Source organism: Nycticebus coucang, chromosome 24 (genome assembly GCF_027406575.1).
Source record: "Nycticebus coucang isolate mNycCou1 chromosome 24, mNycCou1.pri, whole genome shotgun sequence".
Classification (NCBI taxonomy): domain Eukaryota; kingdom Metazoa; phylum Chordata; class Mammalia; order Primates; family Lorisidae; genus Nycticebus; species Nycticebus coucang.
This window is the reverse complement of record NC_069803.1, coordinates 2,868,124-2,879,680: the sequence shown is the minus strand read 5'-3', so window position 1 is coordinate 2,879,680 and position 11,557 is coordinate 2,868,124. Positions and strand designations below refer to the sequence as shown.

Below are 11,557 nucleotides of genomic sequence, written 5' to 3'. Positions count from 1 at the left end.
GGTGGCGGGTTCAAACCCGGCCCGGGCCAAACTGCAACAAAAAAAATAGCCGGACATTGTGTTGGGCGCCTGTAGTCCCAGCTACTCTGGAAGGTGAGGCAAGAAAATCACCTAAGCCCCAGAACTGGAGGTTGCCATGAGCTGTGATGCCACAGCACTCTACCGAGGGTGACAAAGTAAGACTCTGTCTCTAAAAAAAAAAAAAAAAGTTTGTGACTGCAGGCAAGAAAATGGAAACACTCAAAGTTAAGACTACACAAACTAAATCCTGGTCTGAGGTGTCCCCTCCACAGAGCATGGAAAAAGTAAAACAACAGCACTCCCTACTGGTCTATGCATATACTATACCTGGCAAGGTATGGTACTTTCTTTTTTAATTTTTTTTATTTTTAATTTCAGCTTGCTTGTTCATTCTTCTTCGTTTGAAGTACTCTTTTTGTTTGTTCATTTTCTTCTTCCCCTGGCGATGCTCTGTCCCGCTGTTTTTGATGTTAGTAGAGACGGGGGTCTTATTCTGGCTCACTGCTGGTCATACTGGTCTCGAACCTCTGAGCTCAGGCAATCCACCGGCCTCGGCCTCCCACAGCGCTGGGACTACAGGTGTGGGTCACCACGCCCGGCCGGTATGATACTTTCTTTTTCTTCCCTTCTAATCCTCTTGCTAGTGGATGCCCCTGGATCCCATCAGCAGGTGCAGAGTTACTCCTCTGCAATGCAGTCCTTTCTCTGTAGGAAAAAAGAACATTTCCAGGCTTCTTGAAGAAAGAATGGGTCTGAGATTTTGTTCTACCTGTGCTCATTCCTCCTTTTATTTACTCCACTTAAGGTTAAAAGCCCGTTTTTATTGTCTGTTTTTGGAGGGTTTTTTTTTTTTTCCTTTTTTTGCAACTTGGCGGCCCTCTCTGGCTCCCGAGTGTCCTGAGGTAAATAATTAAGGTCTGTACACGGCCTCTAAAGGAGTCTTAACTTCTAAGCCAAAAAAACTTGTTATTTTACTTTGTATTTCTTAAGAGACGTCCTTTGAAAGTCTGCTTCTGCTTTGCAGCATTTTCAGGTTCCATAGACCCTGTTTTGTTTTGCCCAGCTGGAGAACAGTAGCATTTTTTTATATTCATGCTGTTATTTTTATACAATGAACCATGCATGCTGATTTTAATTCCAAAGACTCACAAATTAAAGAGCTTCCTTGAACCCAGGCCCTCAGGGTTCCTGCCAGCTTTCTGGTTTTTCTGTCCTCTTTGTCATTTCTTGGTGGGAATGACTAATGCCAGAACCTGTTGCGTAGTGAGTAAAAATAAAGAATTGGTAGATGAGTTCTCCCCACCCCGCCACACCCAGGACCAACTGGCGGGGTAAGAATCGTGTTTAAACACCCAAAGGTTGTTCCAGGCCACTACTCCAAATTTACATGAGACCCCCAAAGGTACTAAGAGTTAATACTCCAAGAAAACACTGAGTCTAGGATGTTTGAATTGTGGACAGGTTCTATCTCTGAAAACAGTGACAAGGAGCCAAAAACAGGCTGCTTAAAAAAAAAAATCAATAAAATGCACATAAAGGGCAAACTGTCCCTGAACCATTATGTAGGAATAGAAATGACAAGTGAATGAAATACAAAACAAAAGAAGCTTTAAAAAGCAGGTGCTTTCATTTCTCCCTCTGGAACCACAGACTGAGATTGTGCATCTGGCAGCTGTCCCCACAGCAGGAGAACAAGGTCACAGGTCTGAAGGACCAGCTCTCTTCTGGAAACTGCCTTTTTATTGTAGGTGACCTCTTGCATCACCTTGAAACAGAGGAACAAAGACAGGTTTTTGTTTGTTTGGTTGGTTGGCTTTTTCCCCCCAGAGTCTGGCTTTGCTAGCACAAAGTGTTAGACAATAGTCACACATAGAGTGGCTGGTGGAATCATAGAGAAATTTCTGAGAATAATCCTTGGCAGAAGGCATTGGGCTGGAAACTTGCACTGAAAACTTACCTTGCAAATAAGCATGTGACTTTCACCTTACTTCATTCTCTCCCAGTCCCAAGGGCTCCAAGGCCAGAGGAAAGGCCCTGGACTTGGTTGCTGGCGTGTTTGGAGTACAAACGCAAAGGCAGATCACCAAAGGTAATTTCTCTCCTTGACACTGAATATAATTGGGATGGATTTTAAAGTAAAAAGTTTAATATTCTAATGAAAATAACAGATGTGTAATCTTTGTATTTGCATTAAGTGTGAAAGAAGGAAATAATGATTCAGGAATGAACTAGGGCCTGGGTGGTGGTGGAGATCTGAGTCCTGGTTCTAGCCTTGCCACTGTCTCTGTAGCTTTGGGCAGGTCTCCCCCTTCTGCTGCGTTGGGGCCTCTGCTTCCTTATAAAGGCGGAACTAGATGGGCTCTCAGGTCTTTGAATCAGTTTCTTATTTTTTATTTTTTGTTACATTGAAGTGGTGCCAAAACAATAGAGTGAGGTGCTTAGGGCATGAAATTATGACAGTGTCATATTGTGGCTGGTAACAGGCCTCAGAAAACTCTCACCTCATCAAGCCTTTTTCCAAAGCTGAATTCAAAGTAAGATAGACACCCGGCTGGGCATCGGTATGTATTTGTCAAATGAATGAATGAAGGCGTGCATGAGTAACTCAGGACACTCTTAAGGGGAAAGCAAATGGAAATTCTGCCAGAGGAAGTTTATTCGGAATAGAGGATAGATTTGCTTGGCAATGATGGGTAGGGACGGGGGGTGAAGTGGGGGAGATTATGGACAGTTCTGGCCAGGACTGAACTTTAGGCCTGGAAAGTGTTAGGGTAAGAACTGTTTATACAGCACTCCCTGTTTATAGAGTACTGATTAGGATTTGTAAGTCTTATAACTTAAAATAATAGGAGCTAAATGATATATATATAAAATTGTGTTGTGTTGTGTTGTTTTTTTTTTTATTAAATCATAGCTGTGTACATTAATGCAATCATGGGGTAGTGTTGTGTTTTAAGATAGGGTCTCACTCTGTTGCCCAGTCTAGAGTGCTGTGGAATCATCATAACTCACAGCAACCTCAAACTCCTGGGCTCCAATGATCCCCCTTGCCTCAGCCTCCTGAATAACTGAGACTACAGGTGCCCGCCACCATATCCTGCTAAGTTTTCTATTTTTTAGCAGAGATAGGATCTTGCTATGTTGTTCGGGCTGGTCACAAATTCCTGGTCCCAAGCAATACTCCCTCCTTGGCCCCCTAGAGTGCTAGGATTATAGGCGTGAGCCACTGCACCTGGCCTACATGATCCGTAAGTCACCTTTTCTCACACATGAGGGAAATCTTTAGGGGAGCAATCCAGGATAGGTTCAGAGGTCAGGGATTCAGTCTTCTTCAACCACAGCAGATGGTTTTTACCTCAAGATTAATTAGAGCTGCTTGATTTCAGCTATCCTATCAGCATTTTAGCCAGCAGGGAACAGAATGGACCAAAACAGGGCTCACTCCCCATTCCCCACTAATGACATTTCCTGGAAGTTGAAGTCCATGCTTCTGTTTTGATCCCATTGAATAGAACTTAGTTACAGGGCGACACCCAGGTATAACGGAGACTGGGAAGTGTTGCTTCATACACGATGGCTGTGCACCTGGCTAAAACTCCACATTATTTCTTTTTTTTTGTAGAGACAGAGTTTCACTTTATCACCCTAGGTAGAGTGTGGTGGCATCACACAGCTCACAGCAACCTCCAACTCCTGGGCTTAGGCGATTCTCCTGCCTCAGCCTCCGGAGTAGCTGGGACTACAGGCGCCCGCCACAACGCCCGGCTATTTTTTTGTTGCAGTTTGGCTGGGGCTGGGTTTGACCCCGCCACCCTCGGTGTATGGGGCCGGCGCCCTGCTCACTGAGCCACAGGCGCCGCCCCACATTGTTTCTTATTCGTCTGTTTCGCTAAAAGGGAGAACAGATATTAGGGAGTATTGGTATCTGTTACTTTGAGAGATTACAGGTTTGTTCCAGCTGTGCAGTGATGCTCCAGCTGCTCAACTCCTTTAGTCTTTATCCCTTAAAATTGCCCTCAGAGCCCATAGCAAATTATTTTCAGTATTCTTTGGTTTTTATAAGTGGTCCAAAGTCACATAAGACAACTGTGATGAGTAAGGTGGGTGATAAAGCCAGGTATTACCATTTCATGAGAACAATATATGGGCTTCTGCTTCTGGGATCATTCTGGTGATTATGTGATCCCTGCAGAAAATAATTCTAATATCTGGACTAACACACAAAGTACCTGAAGACGCTGAAGAGAGAACAGAAGTAGACAGCCCATGTGACACACATCAGGTGGGAGCACAGGAGACGAGAGCCCAGCAAGCACATCCTCCACTTCCTAGGTTCTTAGTCTGGGGCTGAGTGTAGTCCAGCACCGGCTACATCTCCTGAGGAGGAAGGAAAGCAAAGATGGGAGATTATGAGTGCTGAAAAGTGAGGGGTTCCCAACCCAAATCTCAGATCAGCTCCAGAACTACATTGCACAAAACACGCTCAAAGCAGCTCAGGCTGAAGACAAGAGATCTGCACTCATATTGGGCTGAACCCAAGAAACAGAGTTTGCAGTACAGGCTCAGCCAGAAAATTGTCTGCTAAAACACAGGAAAAACAATAGTCATCAAAGAAAAATAACAGTCTGAAATCTCCGCAGCTTAGAATTTATGATAGCCAAGAATCACATCAAAATTACCTCATATATAAAGAAACAAGAAAACAGAGCATGCTCTTAAAAGTCAATCAAACCAACCTGGAGATGAACAAGATGTTGGAATTTAAAAGGCAAGGGTTTTAAAGTGTTTTCATGGAGTTTAAAGGACTTTATAGCTGTTTTCAATGTAATTTTTAAAACTAAGGGAAGAAGATTGTTTTTGATTAAAATCTCAACAGAGAAATGGGAAGTCTTAGCAGAGAATAGATACAGTAAAGAACTAAATGGAAATCTCTTTTTTTATTGCTGTCTTTCTGCTTTCAAGATTTATATCAGTTTAACTTCCATGTGCCTTGGAGTTCATTTTTATTCTATTTAGTGTTCACCTAGCATCTGGTGTCTGCAAATTGCTGATTTTTATTACACTGGGAAGTGTTTGTTATTATTTTTTGAATATTTTTCTACTCCATTTTCTTCTCTTCTTTGAGATTCCAATTACATGTATATTTACTTATATCATCTTAGAAGTCCCTAAGACATTGTTCATTTTATTTTAAATCTTTTTCCTTTCTGTTATTAAATTTGAGTAATTTTGATTTATCTTTCTTAAAGCTTACTTACACTTTCCTTTAATATATTCATTTGGCTGTTAATTCCCTCCAGTGAATCTTCTATTTAGGAAACTGTACTTTTCAGCTGTAGAATTTACACAAAGAAGTATCAACTGCAAATGTACAATGACGTATTTTGTAATTATAGGTCAATATAATCAGGAAAATTTAAATAGAATAATATTTAAAATATTAAGTAATTTTTAAAAGGCAGGAAATGAGATATAGAAAAATAAATGTCAGAGGAGACAACCGAAAACAAAATAAATTAAAAAATGACGGACCCACACCCAAACGTATTAATTAAACTACATGCTAATGAACTAAACAATTCAAAGATTAAGATAAACGATTGTTTTTAAATAGATACAAAAACAAATATAACACCTCACTAAAGAAGATATACAGATGTCAAAATAAACTTAACGAAAAAATGTTTAACATTTTTTGTTATTAGGGAATAGCAAATTAAAACAACAGTGAGATAACACTACACACCTAATTGGATGGCCCAAATCAAAACACTGACAACGTCAAATGCTGCTAAGGATGTAGAACAACAGGAACTCTCGTTCTTTGCTGGTGGGAATGCAAAACAACACTTAGGAAGACAGTTATGACAGTTTTTTGCACAACTAAACATAGTGTTAGCATATAATCCAGCAATCTCACTCCTTGGTATTTACCCAAATGAGCTGAAAATTTATGTCTACACAGTAACCTGCACACACAGATGTTTATAGCAGCTTTATTCTAATTGCTGAAACTTGGGAGTAACCAAGATGTCCCGCAGTCCACAAATGAATAAACTGATAACACCCACACAGCAGAATATTATTCAGCACTAACAAGCTATCAAGCCATGAAAAGATATGGAGAAATCTTAAATGCGTATTATTATACTAAGTGAAAAAAGCCAATCTAAAAGGGCTACATATTCTATGACTCCAATTATGTAATGTTCTGGAAAAGACAAAACTAAGGAGACAATAAAAAAATCAGGGGCGGCTCAAGGAGTAGGGCGCCGGTCCCATATGCCAGAGGTGGCGGATTCAAACCTAGCCCCGGCCAAAATCCAAAAAAAAAACCCCAAAAAACAAACAAAAAAAAAATCAGTGATTTCCAGGGGTTGGGGGAGGGGAGGGATGAACAGGAAGAAGACACAGGATTTGTAGAAGAATGAACCTATTCTGTAAGATGCAATGACGGTGGAGAGATGGCATCATACGTTTGTCATACTCATAGGGCGTACAATACCAAGAGCAAACCCTCATGTAAATTACAGATTTGGGGTGATAATGGTCCCTCAGTGCAGGTTTGTTGATGATAACAAATGCACCCCTCTGCATTCGTAGTGGGGAGGCTGTGTGAGTGTAGGAGGTAGGGGTATATGAGAGCTCTCTGTATTTTCATCTCAATTTACCTATGAAACCGAAGGCTGTTCTGAAAAATAAAATCTATGAAAAAAATAAACTTCTTCTAAGACATACTTTGAATAGAAAGACAGAAGGACATCAAAATATAGATGATAGAAAAAGATAAATCATGTAAATAAGTAAGCACAAGAAGGCTGAGGTGGTTATATTGGTATCAAATTAAAATGGATTTTTAAACAAAATGTATTACTAAAAATAGAAGGGCACTTCAGGGCCTGGCACGGTGGCTCACTCCTGTAATCCTAGCATTCTGGGAGGCCGAGGACGGCGGATCACCTGAGCATAGGAGTTCAAGACCAGTCTGAGCAAAGGCAAGAACCCATCTCTGCTAAAAGTAGAAAACTAGCCAGGCATCATGGTAAGTGCCTGTAGTCCCAGCTTCTCCAGAGGCTGAGGCAAGAGGATCCCTTGAGCCCAGGTGTTTGAAGTTACTGTGAGCCATGATGCCACAGCACTCTACCCAGGACACAGAGTGAGAATCTGTCTCAAAAACAAACAAACAAACAAAAAATGTCATGTATACATGATCTATGTGTTTATGACTTGATAGAAAAATGAAAATACATAATATGTGGCTCTGAAGGAAGGAATCAGTTTTACCTTAGACCTATTATAATCTTAGTCAATTTGGTGTTGCCTTAAAGGAATACCTGAGGCTGGATACTTATAAATCAGTCTTGGGAGTTTAAAGATTGCACTTCTGGTGTGGCCATCAGGCTGTTTCCCCTTGTAGTAGAAGGCAAAAAAAGGGGAGTTTGCCTGTACGGAGATTATATGGCAAGAACGGGAACTAGAGAGAGCAGGAAGGTGCCAGGCTCTTGTTAACAGCCAGCTGTAGAAGGAACTCAGAACTCATTCATCCCAAAGCTGTTCAGAAGGGATCCACCCCCACGACCCGAACACCTACTAGGCTTCCACAAACTGCCACACTGGGGGCCAGATTTCAACATGAGATCCAGTGGAAACAAACCACCCAAACCCACAGCACTGATACATTAGCATTTAAATAATTTACAAATGAGGAGAGATGGTATAGCTCTCAGATAAGCATGTAACTTCCCGAGATGATAGTTTGAAGGGTATATCCATTTGGCATGATTGCTGAGGGGAAAAATCCATGTGGAACATGGATTTGGTTTAAATACTGGATGTAACGCTCACTTCCCTAAACCAGAGCTTTTAAATCATAATATGGAGTGTGCAGTGTCAGAATTGAGGCACTATACCTTCGAGACTAAGCCCCGGGCGATGCTCGTGTAACTCTGGAGCTGCCCCACCTGGGTTTGAATCTAGCTTTGCTGTGTTCTAGCTAAGTGACCTTGAGCATGTTTAACCTTTCTGTGCTTCATTTTACTCATTTACAAAGGCATACCTTGTTTTATTGTACTTAGCTTTATTAGATTTTTTGAATACCAATTTTTTTTGAGACAAGAGTCTCACTCTGTCATAGAGTGCTGTGGTGTCAACCATAGCTCACAGCAACCTCAAACTCTTGAGTTCAAGTGATCCTCTTGTCTCAGTCTCCCAAGTAGCTGAGATTATAGGCACCCACCACAATGCCCAGCTAGTTTTTCTATTTTTAGTAGAGACAGGGTCTCACTCTTGCTTAAGCTAGTCTCAAATTCCTGAGCTCAAGCAATCCACTCACCTCAGCCTCCCAAAGTGCTAAGATTACAGGTGTGAGCTCACCAGCCAGATAACCTCATCTTTTTCCACCACAAATTGAAGTTGCTCACATCTATATCCTAGCACTTTGAGAGGCAGAGGCAGGAGGATCACTTGAAGCCAGGAATTCAAAGCCAGCCTGGGCAACATAGCAAGACCCCATCTTAAAAGTATAATAATAATAATATTGTGATTGCATAGTAACAATACTCTGTTATCATTAGGATGACAAAGTTTTTTTTTTTTTTTTTTGTAGAGACAGAGTCTCACTTTATGGCCCTCAGTAGAGTGCCGTGGCCTCACACAGCTCACAGCAACCTCCAACTCCTGGGCTTAAGCGATTCTCTTGCCTCAGCCTCCCAAGCAGCTGGGACTACAGGCACCTGCCACAACGCCCGGCTATTTTTTGGTTGCAGTTTGGCCGGGGCCGGGTTTGAATCCGCCACCCTCGGTATATGGGGCCAGTGCCCTACCGACTGAGCCACAGGCGCCGCCCAAAGTTTTTTGATTTTTAATTGAAATATACAAAGCAAGAAGGATTTTAAGCCAAGAGACATTAAATGGAGCAACTTTAAATATCCCATAATCTATACTTGTGTTGGCAATCTGTAGCCAGTCGCCGGAATAGAGAAATAGATCTTGGTTTTGCCTCCATGAGAAGGACAAATCATTATGTGTAGGGTGGAGGGGTAGATGTTAGCCCAGGCTACACACTTATACCAAAATTAGCTACCAAGAGTCTGGGATCTCAGGTTTGCCTTGGGCATTTTTCCTGAAAACCCCTCATACATGTACTTCCCAAAGTCAAAATTTCCCTTCACTGTCTTCACTCCCCCAGGTCTGAAGCCCTAGCTGCCCATGTCTCTGTACTAGCCAGGGCAGCAAACCACATAAAAAGCATATGCCAAAACCAGCCAACACATGAGCATCTTTGCAGAGATGCCCCTTGGGTCCCATGCAGACCTTTCACATCATCATACAGAGTCCTTTTTAAAGTCTTGTCTCAGTTTCTTCTGAGAAACAGTGTGTGCTTCCCTCTTTTCTTTCAAAACCATGCTAGTGGAACTAGTCTGCCTTTGTGGGTACTACGAATAGTAAAACTCTTCCCAGCAGCCCATCTTGTCTACACAGAGAAAGAAAACTTTCCCATTCCCACCCTCCTCTCCTGCCACCCATCCCTCCCGTTTTCCCTTAGCATGAGCTACTGAGAATAAAGACCCATCTCACAAGGAGACACTGAGTGTCACTCTGGAGGGAACCACAGCTTGGACAGGGTTACATTTGTATCATCAATGGCACTTGAAACTTGAATCATATCATCAAGTATTCTACACAGATTGTGAGAAAAACTTGAACTAAAAAAAAAAAGTTAGCTGCTGTACTTGGGGCACGGTGGTTCACACCTGTAATCCTAGCATTCTGGGCTGCCGAGGCAGGAGGATTGAGTGAACTCAGGAATTCCAGAACAGCCTGAACAAGAATGAGACCCCGTCTCTACTAAAAATAGAAAAAACTAGCTGGGTGTGGTGGGCACAGGCCTGTAGTCCCAGCTACTTGGGTGGCTGAGGCAAGAAGATCACTTGAGCCCAAGAATTTGAGGCTGCTGTGACTTGTGATGACACCATGGCACTCTACCCAGGGCGAAAGAGTGAGAGTCTGTCAAAACAAATAAACAAAAAAATTAGCTACCAAGAGTCAACTTGTCTTTAGCTGTTTGAAATTTTTCCTACAAAAATCTCCATTCCTGTCTCACTACACTTTTACTAATTAATGTTTGTTTCCCACCCCCCAGATACTCTGCCTTTATATTTCTTTCTTTTTTTTTTTTTTTGCTTGTATATTTCTACCAGATGGCAGCACCCTGGACATTATGAACCCTCTAGCTAAGAACAGTGAAGATAATGTGTAAACAGGTAGTCAAAATTTGACATGCTAAAGATCTGTTGCAACTATGTCTCTCTTATAAGTTTTCTGATCCTTTAGAAAAAATTAAAATGTAGCCACATACATCTGTATTCTCCTATAGCTTCCCTTTAAGAATGACATTCTGTGAAAGACAATTCTGTGTGCCCAGCCATTGACTTATTCATTCATTCAGCAAATATTTGTTGTACATAAACTATGAGCCTGGCTCATGCCAGGGGCTAAGCTAAGAGAGAGAGAAGAAGCATTCCTGCCATTAAAGAACTCATATTCTAGTGGAAAGACAGACAAGTAAAGACATTATTACAAAATCAGATTGGTAAATGCTTTTTTTAGAAGAATTGACAACCACCATGGGAGCACTAAGAAGAAAAATGACAACTTGTGTATAGGGTAAATGGATCTATCAACAATTATGAGTGTCCCCTGTGTGCCAAGCATGTTGGAGAATTGGTGAAAAGAAAATGAATTCTCTGCCTTAATGGAGCTAACACCCTAGTGAGGGACACAGGCAGTAATAAGGGAGATACATGTACGACCAGGAGGCAGGAAGGAAGGTTTGAGTTGGGTCTGGAGGGATGAATAGGTGTTAGCAGAAAGGTTGTTCCAATCTGGTGGGAACGCCATGTTGGAATGAGGACAGGTGTCTGGAGAGGAGGGAGATGGGAGGTGGGAATGGGTGAGGAAGAGCATGAGATATTCTGGAAAGGGAGTTGTTATGGGTAGCTAGATCTCAAGTGATATAGAGGGATAGGAGCTAGATCACACATAGAGGGACAGGAGCATTGTCCCCCTCAGACACAGAGTGGAAGAGAATTCATTCCCTAGTTGTTAAAAACAAAGGGACATTAAGAGGCCATTCCAGTGGTTCATGTCTGTAATCCTAGCATTTTGGAGGCCAAGGCAGGTAGATTGCTTAAGCCCAGGAGTTTGAGGTTGCAGTGAGCTATGATTATTCCATGACAGGGCTACAGACTGAGACTCTGTCTCAAAAAAAAGGGCGAGATGGCTTGGCGCCTCTGGCTCAAGCAGCTAAGGTGCCAGCCACAAACATATGAGCTGGCGGGTTCGAATCCAACCCAGGCCAGCCAAACAATGATGGCTGCAACCAAAAAATAGCCGGGCGTTGTGGCCGGCGCCTGTAGTCCAAGCTACTTGGGAGACTGAGGCAGGAGAATCGCTTGAGCCCAGGAGTTGGAGGTTGCTGGGAGCTGTGATGGCATAGCACTCTACGCAGGGCGACAGCTTGAGGCTCCGTCTCAAA

At 42.3% G+C, this 11,557-nt stretch overlaps 1 long non-coding RNA gene across 2 annotated transcripts; it reads right to left on the bottom strand.

Moving 5' to 3' along the window:
* Nucleotides 1–279: 279 nt before the first annotated feature.
* LOC128576517 (uncharacterized) lies at nucleotides 280–10,676 on the bottom strand. 2 transcript variants are annotated; one of them, XR_008377409.1, is made up of 4 exons: nucleotides 9,774–10,676; nucleotides 5,768–5,848; nucleotides 4,251–4,398; nucleotides 280–1,274 (listed from the first exon to the last, which is right to left on the bottom strand). It is a non-coding gene; the product is annotated as an uncharacterized LOC128576517 (long non-coding RNA). The 2 variants fall into 2 exon arrangements; XR_008377408.1 differs by lacking the exon at nucleotides 9,774–10,676 and having other exon boundaries at nucleotides 5,768–6,609.
* Between the last annotated feature and the right edge of the window lie 881 nt (nucleotides 10,677–11,557).